Source organism: Maniola jurtina, chromosome 27 (assembly GCF_905333055.1).
Source record: "Maniola jurtina chromosome 27, ilManJurt1.1, whole genome shotgun sequence".
NCBI lineage: Eukaryota > Metazoa > Arthropoda > Insecta > Lepidoptera > Nymphalidae > Maniola > Maniola jurtina.
This window is the reverse complement of record NC_060055.1, coordinates 1,734,493-1,751,855: the sequence shown is the minus strand read 5'-3', so window position 1 is coordinate 1,751,855 and position 17,363 is coordinate 1,734,493.

Below are 17,363 nucleotides of genomic sequence, written 5' to 3'. Positions count from 1 at the left end.
CGTTGACCGATGTCGGCCTGACAGTCCGTAATCTCCAGTTTTATTTAAACACACACTTGCAGGTAGCCGGCCGGCGGCCTTTCGACAGTCGTCTTATGCCAGTTGATCGCCTTCAGATCTATAATTTTCAACATTGCAATATTTTTTCCAAAATGGACAACAAACCTCAATTTGTATCTACGTTTATTGAATTATATAGAAGCTTCCCGTGTTTATGGAAGGTGAAGGACGATTGCTACCACAATAAGCGACTGAAAGATGAGGCTTACGATAAATTATTACAATATTATCAAACCATAATACCCTCCGCCACAATTGATACTGTGAAACGAAAAATTAATAATCTAAAAAGTGCTTTTAGAAAAGAATTAAAAAAGGTAAGTGTATTGTCATTATTAATTAAAAGCTTTTATCTTGCAATGTGTGTATGTATGTAACTATATTTGTTCGGATAGAACTCTATTAATTTATCTACTTCCAGGTTAAATCACAAAAATCAGGATCAGCTAGTGACGACAACTACGTCTCAAATTTATGGTATTATGACCTTTTGATGTTTACAGCTGATCAAGAAATGCCGAGGAATAGTACTGCAAGTGATAGCATTGTGGAAATTGATCAAAATGAAACAGTAATATTAATATTTTCTTTTATTTTAATTTACAAAATTATTTTGAAACGAAACAGCTCCATCATGAATAAAATAATCTTTGTATTTTTCACGATTTAATTTTGCATTTTCACAAACATTTCTGTTGTATCCCTGTTGTAAACTGTTCAGGGGGTTATCTTCCCTTAAATCTCCATTCACCACCCTACCAAAATCTAAATCTTCGATAACCAATGCTCGACTAGGAAGATAATTAGCCTTCTCTTCTTTCTTTAATAAATTGTGAAGACAACATATGGCTAATACTATGTAGTCAATTTTTTCTGGTTTCATATTGATTTCTGTATGTAAAACTCTAAATCGGCTTGTTAATATGCCAAAAGCGTTTTCCACTGTACGACGAGCTCGGCACAAGCGATAGTTAAAAATACGCTCTTCACGAGTTAAATTTCTCTGTGGATAAGGTTTAATAACATTTTCATGTAACGCAAAAGCGTCATCGGCTACAAATACAAAGTTCATATTATTTATATTCATACTATTGGGTGGTAAATTCAGCTCGTTGTTTTTCAACTTTTTATAAAAACTAGTATACTCAATTACACCTCCATCTGAGACTCTTCCATTACAGCCGACATCAACATATACAAATTCGTAGTCTGCATTCACAACTGCCATTAATACAATACTAAAATAATGTTTGTAGTTATAATAATATGATCCGGTGTTTGCTGGTTTTCGAATTCTGATGTGTTTACCGTCAATGGCACCTCCACAATTAGGAAAATGCCAACGGTTTTCAAAACCTCTTGCAACCTCTTGCCACTCTTCGACAGATGTTGGGAACTTAAAAAAATGATATAAATTATTATTATTTTACAGTTTTGCGAAGATGATGCACCAACGGCCTCACCGTCTACTGTTAATTCATTGTCATCACAATCATCGTGGTTACCGCAATCGCCACTGTCTTCACACTCACCGCTGTCGCCAAACCCACCCCTTCCAGCATCCTCCCCAGCCCATTCTTCCTCCCAACCACGACAGTCAAAATCATCTTCTAATTCATCAGCAAATAAAAGAAAGATGACGCTAATTAATGAGGCGTATAAAGCATTAAAAGAAGATGATGAGTATGATGGCATAGGATTAAATGTAGCTTGTAAGTTGCGACGTATGAATGAAGAGCAAAGGTTATATGCAGAATTGTTGATTAATAAAGTACTATTATATGGCATCAAACACAGGCTTCAAGAACAAAGTGATCTAATTGGTTTAAAGCCCACACCTGATTCTTCATCACATTTATCAAGGGAAACTCCAACACCTACCGCTCCAAAAGGAATACAAAATATTTCTAATAATGAATTACTGCCTACTGAAACAGTCGTGATGAACGCTGAAGATTACCATAATGTATGTAGTGACCTATCACAATATGTAGTTTTTAAATGAATATATCTATTTTGTACTAATTAATTAATTGATTGATTAAATACAATAAAGCAATTGAAAATACTAAAATTGAATGTTTGCTTACTTTCATATATAAATTTCTCAACACTAAAAAAATATGTTTCGATGTTTCGGGTATGATTATTCCAAGGGATTGTGGTGAAATCCTGGTAGGAAATTTTAGATCTTCGTAACTTTGTCCTGTCGCCATAAACCGTAAAGTTGCTATTAATCTTTCTTCTGAACTTATAGATTGACGCATCTTTGTATTCATTTTACTTATATACGGTTTAACCATTGTCAACAAGGCGTTGAAAGTCTCAGAAGTCATTCGCAAGTAATTAAATAGATCTTCCTGATGAGACTGCCTTAGTTCACGTACTAATTCCATATGAGATTTTGATTCTCTTTCTTGAAGCCACTTTTTCATCCAAAATCTTTTTTTTGGTGATGATACTAAATGAAGTAGCAAAATAGCACATCGTTTTTTACGTAACATCACTTTAACTGAGTATTTAGTAAACTGAGGAAAAAATATGTGTCGACAACTGCGCGCTGCTGCGGTATGAACTGTCGATCGTCGTCTGCTAGTGTGTAGATCCCGAGCCGGTACGACTTTTGTCGACAAGCGTTGCGGCGGCGGTTTGTAACTGTCGTCCACCGCCTGCTAGTGTGTGGACTCAAAGCTAGTACCCGACCATTGCCGGCAGGCAAATATCGCTTTAGTGAGTGGGCTATGTAGTTTTTTGCCGGCAGGCCGCCTGATAGGACTAAATACTGCAGGCGAACTGTTAATCTGTGGGGCCCTTAGAACCGGACATAAGAATAAAACCGGCCAAGTGCGAGTCGGGCCTGCCACTTTTAGGGCTCCGTACATAATTATGAACATCATATTTTGCGTGTATAAAATATTAATTCATTTGAGCTTGAACATCGCAATAAAGCGTGAAAGAAAAAAATAAAATTGAAAACTAAAACCCGACTGCGATCTTCTTTATGACACTGAAATATTAAAATGAAATTGTTTGTCTGTCGTTTGGTGTATTTTAATGTTGTTGTACATTTACACCCATGAATTCAGAGTTGTCTCCTCTTTCATTTGATACTCCACTCGATACAATAGCAAAATAAAAATTGGTGACCCCACTTTCATTGATGTTACATCCGCTAGGTCAATTATTTTCGTATAAAATATAGCCTATGTCACCCGGACCTTTACATCGAATCAATTGACACCTCATTCATCAAAATTGGCTCAGTAGTGTAAGCTTGGCCCATCTTAATTATCTATAAACGTATAGAAGTTACTGATTAGATAGTTGGCGCCACTCAAATCATAACAAATCATAACATCATATTAGAAGGCGTCATTGATTGGCTGAAGTTGTTCAACATCTGATCGATAAACGTACTGTATATAAAATTCTTATAGTTTTTAGTTGATGAATTGTAGCATAATAAAGGATAATATTTGTAATCAATATATAAGATGAAAACATCTTTATTACTTAGATGATTTGTTAAACGAGCTTGATGATTTGTATATTAGTCACTAAGTTTATTCATTGTACAATTTGGATTGGCCGATAACGATAAGATAAAAAGGGGAGTGGCTAATAAACGTGGAGAGGTTACCTGTAAGAGTGGTTTTAAAACGACGACATTCGGAAATATACTAACGTAAGAGGAACAACATTTATTTGACACAAATGTAAAAGTTAATAAATTTAAATATGAAATAAAAGTATAATAATTTATCATAAAGATTGTGTTTGTGATTTCGTCAGACCTTACCCAAAAGGTCAGAAGTGGGACATCAAGAAAATATAATATTTTCTTGTCACGCTCACGACTCAGAGAAACAAGTGGAAATATACAGAGGAACGAGAAAGAAGTGGAGGTCTAGTAGACCACAGACATTTTGGAGCACAAGGCCAATATTTGGGCCTCAATATATCAAAGTACCTAGTCATGGCATCAAAGGATTTCTGGATAAACGGGTAGGATCTTTCCATGATTTTATTTTTATTGATAGCTATTAATGGTAATTTTTTTTTTATTTTTATTTGTGTGGGTTTTCGTTTTGTTTGTTCTACATTTAGTTATCATTTTGTTAAAAAGCTTTGCTCCGAGTTGGAATGGAAATTATATAACGTTATGATACCTAGAATTACCCACATGTTTATAATTCATCTTGTATATTGGTTATACAAATGCGATCGACCTTCAAATTGTGGTTTAAATAACATTGAGGTATTTAGAAGGCTTATTTTACAATGAAAAATGAAAAATGTTTATTTACAAAATACAGTCTTGTACAATTTTCCTGTTTCTGGTGGTACCCGCACTAGGTTATCCTGTATCGTGGGTACAATGGAATAGATAGTGAACATAGTGTTAAACAATATAAAAAGTGTGGTTTACTTAATGATGGGCGTTATTGTTACTTTTAAATAGTTTTCAGGATGTATCTACTATGTCCTGCCGGGGTTTTATTTCTCATTAAATGATTTCACAGGTGAATATCTCACGGAACGTGGTATTTCAATCTTCACACTTGTAATCGTGTGCCGAATTAGTTTGGTTAAGAGTTACGATAGGGATTTATTTTCACATACCTAGTGGTTTTGTTTTACGGAAGGTGAATTTCTGGATTTAGGTTCAATCGTTTGCTGCATTCATTGTATAGATAGATGTTTTCCTTTTTCTAGCACACAGTGACGCGATATTATCACACAGCACTCATTGGGCATCTTGAATGTTGTTTTGTGAAATTATTATTTTTTGTAAACCGCTTTGGGATAAGGTAGAAAAAGTTACATGAAATAGCTTTTCGTTTTACGCCTGCCAGTGAAATAATCCGCCTCTACTTGTAATGGTTACTGAGTGATTGGGGATATAAAATGTTAATTGATAAAAATGAAGGTGATCCGTTGTAATAAAGTAATAGTGACCAGGGTTAATAAATTGAGCATTTTGAGAAATATAAATCCTAAAATGGGTGTAAAAGTAGGTTTATCTTATCTGGTTATTCTTTAACTAAATTTAAAATTATGGTAGGTAGGTAGTCAGATAGTTTTAAATACGGGGTGCATAAATAAGTGTTTTTTTTTTACAAAAGTGAGGAGAAATGTTTTCATTTATCTATTTTTACCACTTGAAACGCGTAATGTTTGAGTTTCAAACATAACTTTGCTGATAACAGCTCACCATGAACAACCCATGGCCGGCCCACTACTGAGCAACAAGTGTCTCCTCACAGAATGAGAAGGGTTTAGGCCGTAGTCTACCACGCTAGATAACAGCTAATTTACTTTTAATACTGGCACAATAATTTGAGTACTACGAGTAGTAGGTAGGTATAGTATATGGGCAGCGGGGTTTTTTTTTTACCTGTATTCACGCAATTAACTGTGTACTGCCGCATTTAAATGCAATATGATTTTGTTTTTATTGGAATAACATCGCTTGGCGGGTTAAATTCCTGGCAAATGTTCTATTAAAATTAGAGTAAGTTTTTTTTTAATGGTAATATACCTACAGTACTGCCCTTAGGGCAGGGCGCGATAATAAGTACCTACTACCAAAATACTATTTTCTTTGTTGTACGCAAGAAATTTTAGGCAAATATCTTTGCACTACGCTCGCGTTTGTGGCATGACATTATCCCAGAAATATATTTTAAAAAAAATTCACGCTCGCTTGACTCGCTTCGCGATAGTTCAGTTTCGATATGCATTTAGTTAACAAAACTCTCAGGAAACCACGTTTGTTGTGCTCTCGAAATTGATCAGTCTATTTGATAAAATCGAAATGCGGTGCCTTATAAATTTCGCTTAGGAGCGCCGGTAGTATCTCATGATAACAATATGAATATTGATCATAATTTTTTTTTAGGATGATTAAGCATTGAAGGGTTTTCGGCTGGTCTGGCATTTCGCCTGATTTTATGTTTTTGCTTATTTAGCGCGTTCAGGAAAGCTTTGACAACGTTTTATAACATGAGTATATATTTTTTTTTTTGTTTTAGTTACCCAAACAGAAAAAAAAAAGCATTAAAGATGTGGGACCGAGGGATAAATCTAGTTTGATTTTTGGTTGGATTATGAAGTTGTAGTTAGGGTATTTAAAATAGAAAGATTTCAATTGTAGGAAATGATGTAAAACATGTTGAGGATAAGTTGTGTAATAAAGTCGATAATTCACTTGTTGGATGTCACGCGATCTATTGCGAGGAGGAATCTTTTTCTTGTCTCTGTTTTTATAAATACGGTGTTCTGACGGGTTTTTATTTACGTCTCGGATTATTGAATACTTTCGGTGTTTGATTGGACGGTTAGAGGTTGCAAAAGCAATCGCCCTCTAATTAAATCATTTATTTAGGCATTAGTTCAATTTGGATTAAATCTCGCGAAAAGCCACGGTGGCTGTCTCTCGCGCGTCTTGGAAAGACATTCCTAATGCCTGTTTTTCTGAGGGAGGGATGCATTATCAAGTGAGATGAGCTGCAATGTTTGCGGCTGATTATTTTGGAAAATTTGCAATCGTGGCAAGTGGAGTAAAGTTTGACTAAACGATTTAATGAACTAAGTATATAATGGATTTGGTGAATGGTTATGTTATATAACATTTTGATAAATGGATGAATTTGAAGAGTGTATGTATGTGGTTGATGCACATTTGTTTCATATTTTTACTTAAGTTATAAAGTATTACATTTGGTGAGTAGTTATTTATATTTGGTAGGGTAGGTTTGATAAACAGGTAGTTATCTTGATTAATAAGTGAGTTATCATTTTATAAATGCGTACTTTAATGTTTGATGGACTGGTATACTTGATAAATGTGCATATTTTCATACTTCAAAGACAAGTTGTACCTATTAGTTTCTTCAAGCTTTTAGTTGCTGATAATTATATTAACATTCTTTAGAGCGCATGTCCTATGGACGAAATCGTTTATACATACTTTCACTGTTTGAAATGTTACAATCATAAAGATATAGTTATGACTAGAGGAGGTCATAGCTTGTTGCCGCTCTTGTACATCCATGTGTCGACTAGGTATTGTTATCTCAGTATATTTCAGGGAACCTCCGTTCGGGTGAAAGCGATAGCTGTTGGATAAATGCTTGTTGGGTTATCAGAAGACCGTGTAGTCTTCGATGAGGTTACTTGTAAATATTATAGCGAAATAGTAAGTTTAAAAATAGAATGAGGCTAAACTAAAAAAATGAGACAAAGATAAAAATAATAACTTAAAGCATTGAAACAGCATAAAGTGAAATAGTAACTTACAAACTATACATACATATTTACGAATTATGGAGATAGATATAGTATTACTGGATTACGTATATCAAATAAGAATACTGTCAGCTCATGTTTTGTTTTCGGCGTGGTAATTTTACGCTTAAAACTCATAAGAGATATCATGAGGTTCGCTTTCTGTAAAAGTTATTAGCTTTAACAGTTAATTGATTTATTACATTATTTATTTATTATGTATAATAACAACACAACTCAACAAGTAAAAGTATTTTGTTTTGACAAAATCCAAAGAAGTACCTATTGGATTAATAAGGCAAGGTACGAAGCATTGGCTGGATTTTACAACATTTAAAGTTTCCTGTTCATTTTTATCATTGAGTTAATTTGAGGCGGAAGGATCCTCTTGAAAATTTTTAAGATTAAGTTATTAGTAAGAAAGTATATTTTGCTTAGGTTAGTTTAAAATGTACAGCCGGTAATTTAAAAAAATATATATATATTTAATTTTACATAATAGGTGAAGCTGGTTGATGCACCAAAAATCGAATTATCATAGGAATTTAATTAAGCTAACATTTTTATTTATTATCAACTTCAAATATACAGTAGCAAACTGATTAGTTGGAATACATGCAGTGATTGGAATATTTAAGTTCCGATAGAAGAATCTATATCGTGGCTTGTTCCTTTATGGACAAGAATATTTTTTTTGACTCGTGGGACCACTTACACAAAATATCAACGTTCGGTTTGGAGGTCTTCCATGGCTATTCCTACAGTTCCATGACGTATTGAAGAGGTTAACACTTTGTCGCTCATCACATCAACCAGCACGGCATTTGGGTATGATGGATGGATGTAGATAGGTACACATTTGATGGGGGGGGGGGTTTAGTGGTTTGTATCAATAGGAACCAGGGGTTGAATGAGGAAGGCTGAGGACAGTACGTGTGGTGCTTACTAGGGAAGGTTTATGTTCAACAGTGACCTTATGATGATGACGATGTAGATGACGATGATGATGATGATGGACGTACGAGGATGAATCTTTTACGAAACGAATAAAGGGAAATCGAACAGGTGCGGGTCATTACGGTTAACATATAAAATAATGTATAAGGTACCTTTTATTATTATTATTATTAAGCCTTTATTTACTCCTTATCTTTACATAAGTATAAAAGTTTTTCCTACAACTATCTAGTTATTTTATTTTACAATTTTTACCTTATCTTTATGTTAGTTTTATTAGTAAGTAGGTTTATTATTATGTGTATATTTTGTATGTGTATATGTGGTTTATATGTTGTGTTATGTACAGTGTTGGTTAATAAAATTGTTAGTTTACAAATTTATATTTATGTACCTACATCTATATCTATATCTATTGCTAATTTCTAATTTTGTCTAATTTTATTATTTATTAATTGAGTAGGTAGGTAATCACTATACAATATAGATAAGGATCCCATATTTGGGTATAAGGCCTCCCTCCGGTTCTCTTAATTTTTTGTATTTTTCCTCAATGCAAAATCTTGAAAAATCCGTAATAATTATATACATTAGGTAATTTTTTTTTTTTTTTTTTTCATATTATTTCTTCCTTTGATTCCTCGCGTTAGCAATCAGTAGGTATTCCAAAATTTTCCTTTCATAAGTACATTCCGTTTTGTTCAATTATGTAAATAAATCCTGTTTCTATCCTATATGCATTTATCATAAAATTATTATTATTATATTATATGCATGGTATTTTAAATGGTGGTGATTGATATCTATTTTCGAACCGGGGGGGTTGTGGTCTTACTCCTCCACGGTGACCGGCCGTCTTGGAGGAGGAGGAGGGTGGCACCTTATATTGTAAGTAAGTATTACATTAACTAAGCCTAACTGTTTGTACCTATGTTAAGGTGTTGCTGCAGCGTCTGGATTCATGTATTCATGCATTTGGGATGTCTTTGTTGGTCCAGTAAGATGTCAGGTTGTTGTTTTTATGAGGTTGAGTCGTCTTTTTGGGTTTCCTTGTATTTTTATCATGCTTATCGGGAGGAGTTTCAGAGAGATTGCGTTTATTTCCTCGTTTTGTGTTTTCACTTCTCTCTTTTTCTGGAACGATAATTAACTTATCATATATGATTATAACTTTTTTGCCTTTTTCCCGTTCTTCCTTCGCCATTTCTTGAAGTTGTTTTCTTTTCTGTAAAATTTTTGGTGGGTAGTCTTCTTTTATGTAGTAATTTAAATGTTCAAGTGATTTTTTGTTGCGTAAAATTTCAATTTTTCTCCTGTATGTCGAAAGTGTAACAATAACGGGTCTAGGTTTATCGCATTTTTTACCAATTCTTTTTATACCTTGTATTTCAAAACTAGTACAATCTATCTTCATAATATCACTGAATATCTTGAGAATATTATTATGTAAATCTTCGTAATTCTGTTCTTTTTCCTCGACACCAAAAATAACGATATTTCTCTCCCTGGCTTGTTTTTCGAGAAGGTCTAGTCGGTGTTCTTGTGAATTAACTGTGACCTCTAGATTTTGTAGTTTACTTTGGATGACGTCAAATTTTTCGTCGATTTTGTTGAGTAAATTTATTTCGCTGATTTTGATACTATCTTTTGTTTCATTAATGTCTTCTTGTATCTTTTTCAATAATTGTACGATGTCTTCCATCTTTGAATTTTTTTTTTTTTTTAAAAGCCAAAAAAAAAGTAAAAAAAGTTCACTCACTCTTCGGTGCCGGGGATCGATCTCGGTAATGTCGATATTTAGACCGGTGACGTTCGCATTAAGCCAACCTATCGTTACATTCTAGTGTTGAAATATGTAAGCGTAATCTGCAAAGCTGCGACGTATGCTTGTCTAACTATTTTTCAAACAACCCTCAACATTTCACTTTTTGATTTTTATTATTTTCGTTGAAAAATTATCTTTGTAATTCACTTTGTATGCTGAGTTCACTATTTATTTGCAGTAATATATATAGGAAAATAGTTTTTAATTACTTTAGTCCAGTTTAATTGTATTTGCCTTTGTATTTTAGCACTTTTGTTTACAACACTTGAACTATTGATCGGTTGAAAGAAAATATTTTCATAAGCATTTTTTACAGTTTTCTTAAGTTGTACGCCTTTGATAACATTTTCACTTGCGATTTGGATATAGCTTTACACTTTTTTCACAAAAACAACTGTAAATTTGTGATTTTCAATTATAAAATTCACTTTAAACACGGACCCAGTACTTTCGCGCGCACTGCAGCGCCCTCATATTCTATAAGGTACCTACTTTCTTCTAATCTTTATGATCGATCAGCTTGTGATAGAGATTTTGATGTCGTAGAGAATAGAGATGTATCGAACGGAATATTTATTTCATTTTTTTCCTGCTATTATGTTGATATCGCTTTTCTCTATGAAAAGGAATTAATGATAAACTAATAGGTATCATTCGGCGGCGAGTCGCGACTGTGTCGTTCCCAGGGTCGAATTTGGTAGTTCTGCTTATGTTACTCGAAACGACAAAGTACGCCATATGGTGCATATTATGGCTAAAATAAAATATATAAGTATCATGTGAAATTATAAATCAAAGATTCTTTTTGCATGTAGATATTATATGGTTAAGAGGCACAAGTGACGCAACTACTGTACCCTGGCGTTTGTTTAACATTGTCCATTAGTACTTCAGAATGTGGATTTTGCTAGAAAAAATAAACAATAGGTAATTGTAAGAAATATGGGAAGCGTAATCTGCATTAAAAGAAAAAGTTTGAATTGGAAGCAACCAGGCATAGGATTTTCATACATCCGTAATCACGTTCCTTTCAACTCTCTATCTATCACGGTTCACGATACGCCGTTCGCGGTTCGGGCCGTGACGCACGTGCAGACGGACAGACGGACGGAGAGCAGAGGTTTAGAAAATAGGGTCTCGTAGGCACCCTTCGAGGGGTACGGAACTGGAGAAAACTAAATTATAATAATGATAATAGGTTTTCTAGGTTACCAAGTAAAATTACTTCTCTTAGGTCGGATTGTATTATGATGGATGCTTATGAAACAAAATTAAATGAACGGTCTACTCAAAGTGTTTTATGTTTGCAGGATCCAAGGATGTTGGAAATGAACAAATGAGGGAAAGGATGACCCAAAACTAGGTATGGGTCAGGGACACAAAGTCCCAAGGAAGGAAAGGATGGAAAAGCCCCGAGGTTACGGGCTATGGACAAAAAGTCCTATAGGAGGAAGGAGGTGGACCCTAGGATAAGGGTCATTAAAAATTTGGATCTGGAGGGAAAAGACCCTAGGATAAGGGTCATTAAAAATTTGGATCTGGAGGGAAATAAGGACAATCATATATGTATCCCGGTAGAAGAGAGACGCGCCAAGGCTCGGAATCCGCGATTTTCCAATAAGAAGGGAAGAAGAAAATATGTGCGTAAAACTATTGCGTTGAAAGTGTATGAAAATGTTTTGTGATTTAAATCGAGAACTGGCGGCGATTAACTTTAAGTTTAGAGAGTTTATTTTATCAAAAGGACAAGAAGTTCACTTACACATATTCATATTAAGAATCGCTCCCGATTCTAAATATAAATATAGAAGAAAACATAATCTTTAAAGGTATGGTGACTATACAATAATATAAAAAGTCAAAACACGTTATATTCGTTAACAAACTATACCTACATCTAGCTAAGATATCTATGGTGTTTGACACTGTTTGATTAAACTTTAAACTTTGTAAAAGATTTTTCCTCCAGTATGAGTTTCGGCAAGTACATTATGTAGTAGAGCTAGGTAGTTTACATACCATAATTAGTCCTAGCTTTATGTAATTGTAGCATAATAGGTATGTTCGTTTTGTGTACCATATTTATGAGATTTAGCTTTAAAGTGATGCGTGTATGTACGGACTTTAATAGTATTTTCCTAACAAATAGACATATTTTGAATTTGTATAATTGACTTATATAATATAGTTCATCAGTTTTCTTATATAATTCTTTAGTGGGAAGGAGAGTCTAGTTGGAACAGAACTTTTAACAATTTATTTTGAGATACTTGAAACCCTTTAAAGTAGTTTTTAGTAATTAGTTTTACATGCTCATCCCCAAATCTCTATTGAGTGTTCCTGTAAAATATTGGCTTGTGAGTTATAATTGATACTTCGGACTTTATGCATGTACCTACCTTCTTTGATTAAATGGAGGCCTCCTTTAGTTGCTACTGGTCTCGCAATTTTTGATATCTTTATGATTTTTGAAAAATTATTTATAAATTTAGAGTGTCTGCATCTTTTTATTTTAATATTAGCGGAAGAGAACAGAAAAATGAATTTTAGATTAAATGCTAAATTTGAGTGCTACTGTAGACTGGCAGGTAAAGTTGCGAGGGTAAATAGTTTGGAATTGAATTGAGTTTATCTGCTATTTTCTAATTATATCGGATGGAAAGGGTTGCTGCGAGTGCTCTAAAATTAAGTTGCAATCATAATCAATACCAATGTATCAATAAAACTGTATATTCCTTCTAGTTAAGGTTAGCAAGAATATTAATTTAATTAATTACTATCTTAATTTTTTTTTTGTTTTGTTGAACTAAGTCTTTGTCATTTTGGTTGTGAAGTTTACATGTTACTTAAGTTTTAATTTTTTTTTAAAAGCGATGAGACTCGCTTAAAACAGGATGGCCGAGCTGTAAGCTTGGCCCATCTTAATTATCTATAAACGTATAGAAGTTACTGATTAGATAGTTGGCGCCACTCAAATCATAACAAATCATAACATCATATTAGAAGGCGTCATTGATTGGCTGAAGTTGTTCAACATCTGATCGATAAACGTACTGTATATAAAATTCTTATAGTTTTTAGTTGATGAATTGTAGCATAATAAAGGATAATATTTGTAATCAATATATAAGATGAAAACATCTTTATTACTTAGATGATTTGTTAAACGAGCTTGATGATTTGTATATTAGTCACTAAGTTTATTCATTGTACAATTTGGATTGGCCGATAACGATAAGATAAAAAGGGGAGTGGCTAATAAACGTGGAGAGGTTACCTGTAAGAGTGGTTTTAAAACGACGACATTCGGAAATATACTAACGTAAGAGGAACAACATTTATTTGACACAAATGTAAAAGTTAATAAATTTAAATATGAAATAAAAGTATAATAATTTATCATAAAGATTGTGTTTGTGATTTCGTCAGACCTTACCCAAAAGTAGTTTAGACGGTACGGTGGAACACACAAAATCTGGATTCAAACTTACATAGATAGACAGAAGAACTGCTAAACATTATTATTTATTACTAGCTGTGCCCGCGACTTCGTTCGCGTGGAATAGTGACTTTTCGCGCTTTATATAGCCACGGACGCTCAGGCGCGAGGCGCCGTGATTCTTTAAATTGACATAACTTTTTTATTTATGAACCGATTGACATGAAATAAACACTAAATCCTAAGTGAAGCTTACTACAATATATTAGTGAAAACCGTATCTAAATCGAATAAGCCGTTTCTGAGATTAGCGTGCACAAACACACAGACAAACAGACAAACAGACAAAAAAAAAATTAATTACAATTTCGGGTTCGGCATCGATATAATAACAACCCCTGCTACTTTTTTTTTATATATTTCCATTGTACAGACACCACTTTTCTACAATTTTATTATATGTATAGATATTAGATAACCCTTCCTTTTGGCATAGTCGCAGACGAGTAAAGTAACAAAGTAGTCTGTGAAATTACAGTATGACTCTTCCATTTAAATTTATAGATTCAATATTTTCGTGTAGTATTATTATTATCAGTGTATCAGTTACACTTGCAAAAATAAAACGGAAACCCTTAGGATCACTTCCGCTGTCTGTCTGCCTCTAACATCTAATGTAACATATATATATCTCTGTCACACCTCATACTTTAGCGCGACACGTAACACATGTTCTGCCATCTAGTTTCGTGAGGATGTACTAACTTTCAGTTAATTTCATCATGATCAACCCACTTCCGCCCCACTACTGAGTACGGGTCTCCTCTCAGAATGAGAAGGGTTTAGGCCATAGTCTGCCACGCTGGCCCAATGCGGATTGGCAGACTTCACACTTTGAGAACATGGAGAACTCTCAGGCATGCAGGTTTCCTCACGGTGTTTCCTTCACCGTTAAAGCAAGTGATGTTTAATTACTTAAAACGCACATAACTGAGAAGTTAGTGGTGCGTGCCCGGATCGAACCCCCGACCTCTGATTAGGAGGCGGACGTTCTAACCACTAGGCTATCACAGCTTACTTAGCAGTTAATTTCGCTTTGATGAATTTAATATATACTAATAAGTGATAACTGTGCTAATAATATTATTATTTCGATATACAGGAACAATTTGTTAATTGTTTTTTTTTTTTTCGATACAAGTTAACCCTTGATTGCGATCTCAATTGGTCGTAATCCTACTAAAAAGTTTGTATGTATGTATGGATGGTTGTATGGATGTTTGTTACTCTTTCGAGCAAAAAGTACTGCACGGATTTGGCTGTTTGAAATGGGGATATATTATACCCTGGATTAACACATAGGCTACTTTTTATCCCGGAAAATCAATGAATTCCCACGGGATTTGTAATCTGTAGCCACGGGAATCAAAATCAAATAATAATTATTAATTGATGCCGTCTAAGATGGGAGCGGTTTAATTTTGAAATTGTATGGCAATTACTCATAGCCCAAAGAAAAAATTTTTTTCCCCCCTCCTTTTCGTGGAAAAAGAGCCGAAAAAATTTTTTTTTATATGGGAGCCCCCTGAAAAATAATTTAGTTGAATTTTTAATAATGCAATATTTGGGCTTAGGTCAACGTCCTACACCAAATTGGTACCTACCTACCTCAGGTTAGTATCTCATTTAGTCTACAAGCTAGAGACCTGTGACACGGGGACAGACCGACAGACAGACAACAGAGTGACATTAAGAGGGCTCCATTTTTAGGGTTCCGTACCTCAAAAGTAAAAACGGAACCCTTATAGGATTACTTTGTTGTCTGTCTGTCTGTCTGTCTGGCTGTCCGTCTGTCCGTCATGTCTGTCAAGAAACCTATAGGGTATTTCCCGTTGACCTAGTATCATGAAATTTGGTAGGTAGGTAGATCTTATAGCACAAGTACAGGAATAAATCTGAAAACCGCGAATTTGTGGTTACATCATTTAAAATAAAAATTGTTTCAATTTTCAAACTAAGATAACTATACGAAGTGGGGTATCATATGAAAGGGCTTTACCTGTACATCCTAAAACAGATTTTTATTTATTTTTATGTATAATGGTTTTTGATTTATCGTGCAAAATGTTGGAAAAAATACCCGAGTACGGAACCCTCAGTGCGCGAGTCTGACTCGCACTTGGCCGGCTTTTTACTCTTTGGGTACGAAACCCTAAAACTAGTAATAGGTACTCATAGGTACCTACTTAACTGTTACATAATTTAAAAAGAAAAAATTTTGGCTCTCAAAAGAGCCATTGTTATAAAATCCATTTTATTCATATCAATCTTCATAAAATTAAAACATTCAAACTTTCAACATAACTTCCATCTTCAAAAACCAAAATTTCACTGTCACTGGGTATTTTTCATTCATAATATCTTCACTAATAATTTAACTATCCTATATAACATCGTTCGTAGTTTTTTGCCATTCAAAGTCCAATATGCCGGATAAATTGATGATTAGGTTTCTGATGGCCTAAGGCCATATGATAGGCCTAACCTGCATAGGATTGTCGGTTTACGAGCCTTTGTCGGTATCTTCATCCACGCTCTTTTGGTACATTCTAATGGCTTTCATTCCCTCTATGTTGGCATGTTTGGCCAGTTCCCCGGGTAACAACAGTTTAGTGGCACTGAAAATTTCTGCACTGCTCATGGTATTTTTTTTGGCATAAACCGCCAATCTCCCCGCTTCCGTGGCAATTTTTTCTACCATATCATTGACGAAATTGTTCATAATCAACATGGAATGACGGGTGATCCCTATTTGGTTTTCCTTCCCATGATTCAGCGAACGCAGCACTTTGAAAATATAAATACCGAAGCTTTGATAATTCTTCTTTTTCTTGTTCTTCTTAGAAATCGGTTTGCTAAGGATTTTCTCTGTCGGTTTCTCCGTCGAAGCTTTCTTCGTAGCTTTTGGCGCCATCTTTTTGAATTCTGTATTTTTTTAAACGGTCATCAAACCATTCGTTGTAAATGTGGCTGGTTATATTGAAATGATAGTCTGGTAAGGTGTTACTTTTTGTACGAGGGGAAAATGTACACGGGCCAATCAGAAGCAGTTAGTTTACTGTAGGAATAAAGTTTATTTTCATCCAAAACTGATCATTGCGATTAATCTTTAAAAAATTTAACAAGTGTAAATTAAAAATTTATAACACCCCCGACAAGTGAAGGTTATAGTAACTAGAAAAGAACTGATAACTTTTAAACGGCTGAACCGATTTTCTTGGATAATAGCTAAGAACACTCTCGATCAAGCCACCTTTCAAACAAAAAAAACTAAATCAAAATCGGTTCATTAGCTTAGGAGCTACGATGCCACAGACAGATATACAGATATACAGGTCAAACTTATAACACCCCTCTTTTTTGATCGGGGGTTAAAAATTCGCAGTTCCATCAAGTATTTTTAAGACCTTGTAGCTCAGTTGCTAAGACGTCAATTTTGATGAATAAGGTATCAATCGGTGAGATAGACTACATTTTATAGGAAAAAAATAACCTGACGGATATTACATCCAAAAAAGTGGTCTACAAAAAATTTTTTTTGCCATCGAGTGGGATATCAAATGAAAGAGGAAAAAATTCAGAGTTCATAAATTTAAATATAAGTACAATGTTAAATTTCACCGAGCGGCAAAAAAAAACAATTTTACTATTATATTATATTCTATCGATGATCTATTTATCTTTACCGATTGAAAGCTCGCGGATAGTGGTCGAGTTTTAGTACTAGAATAG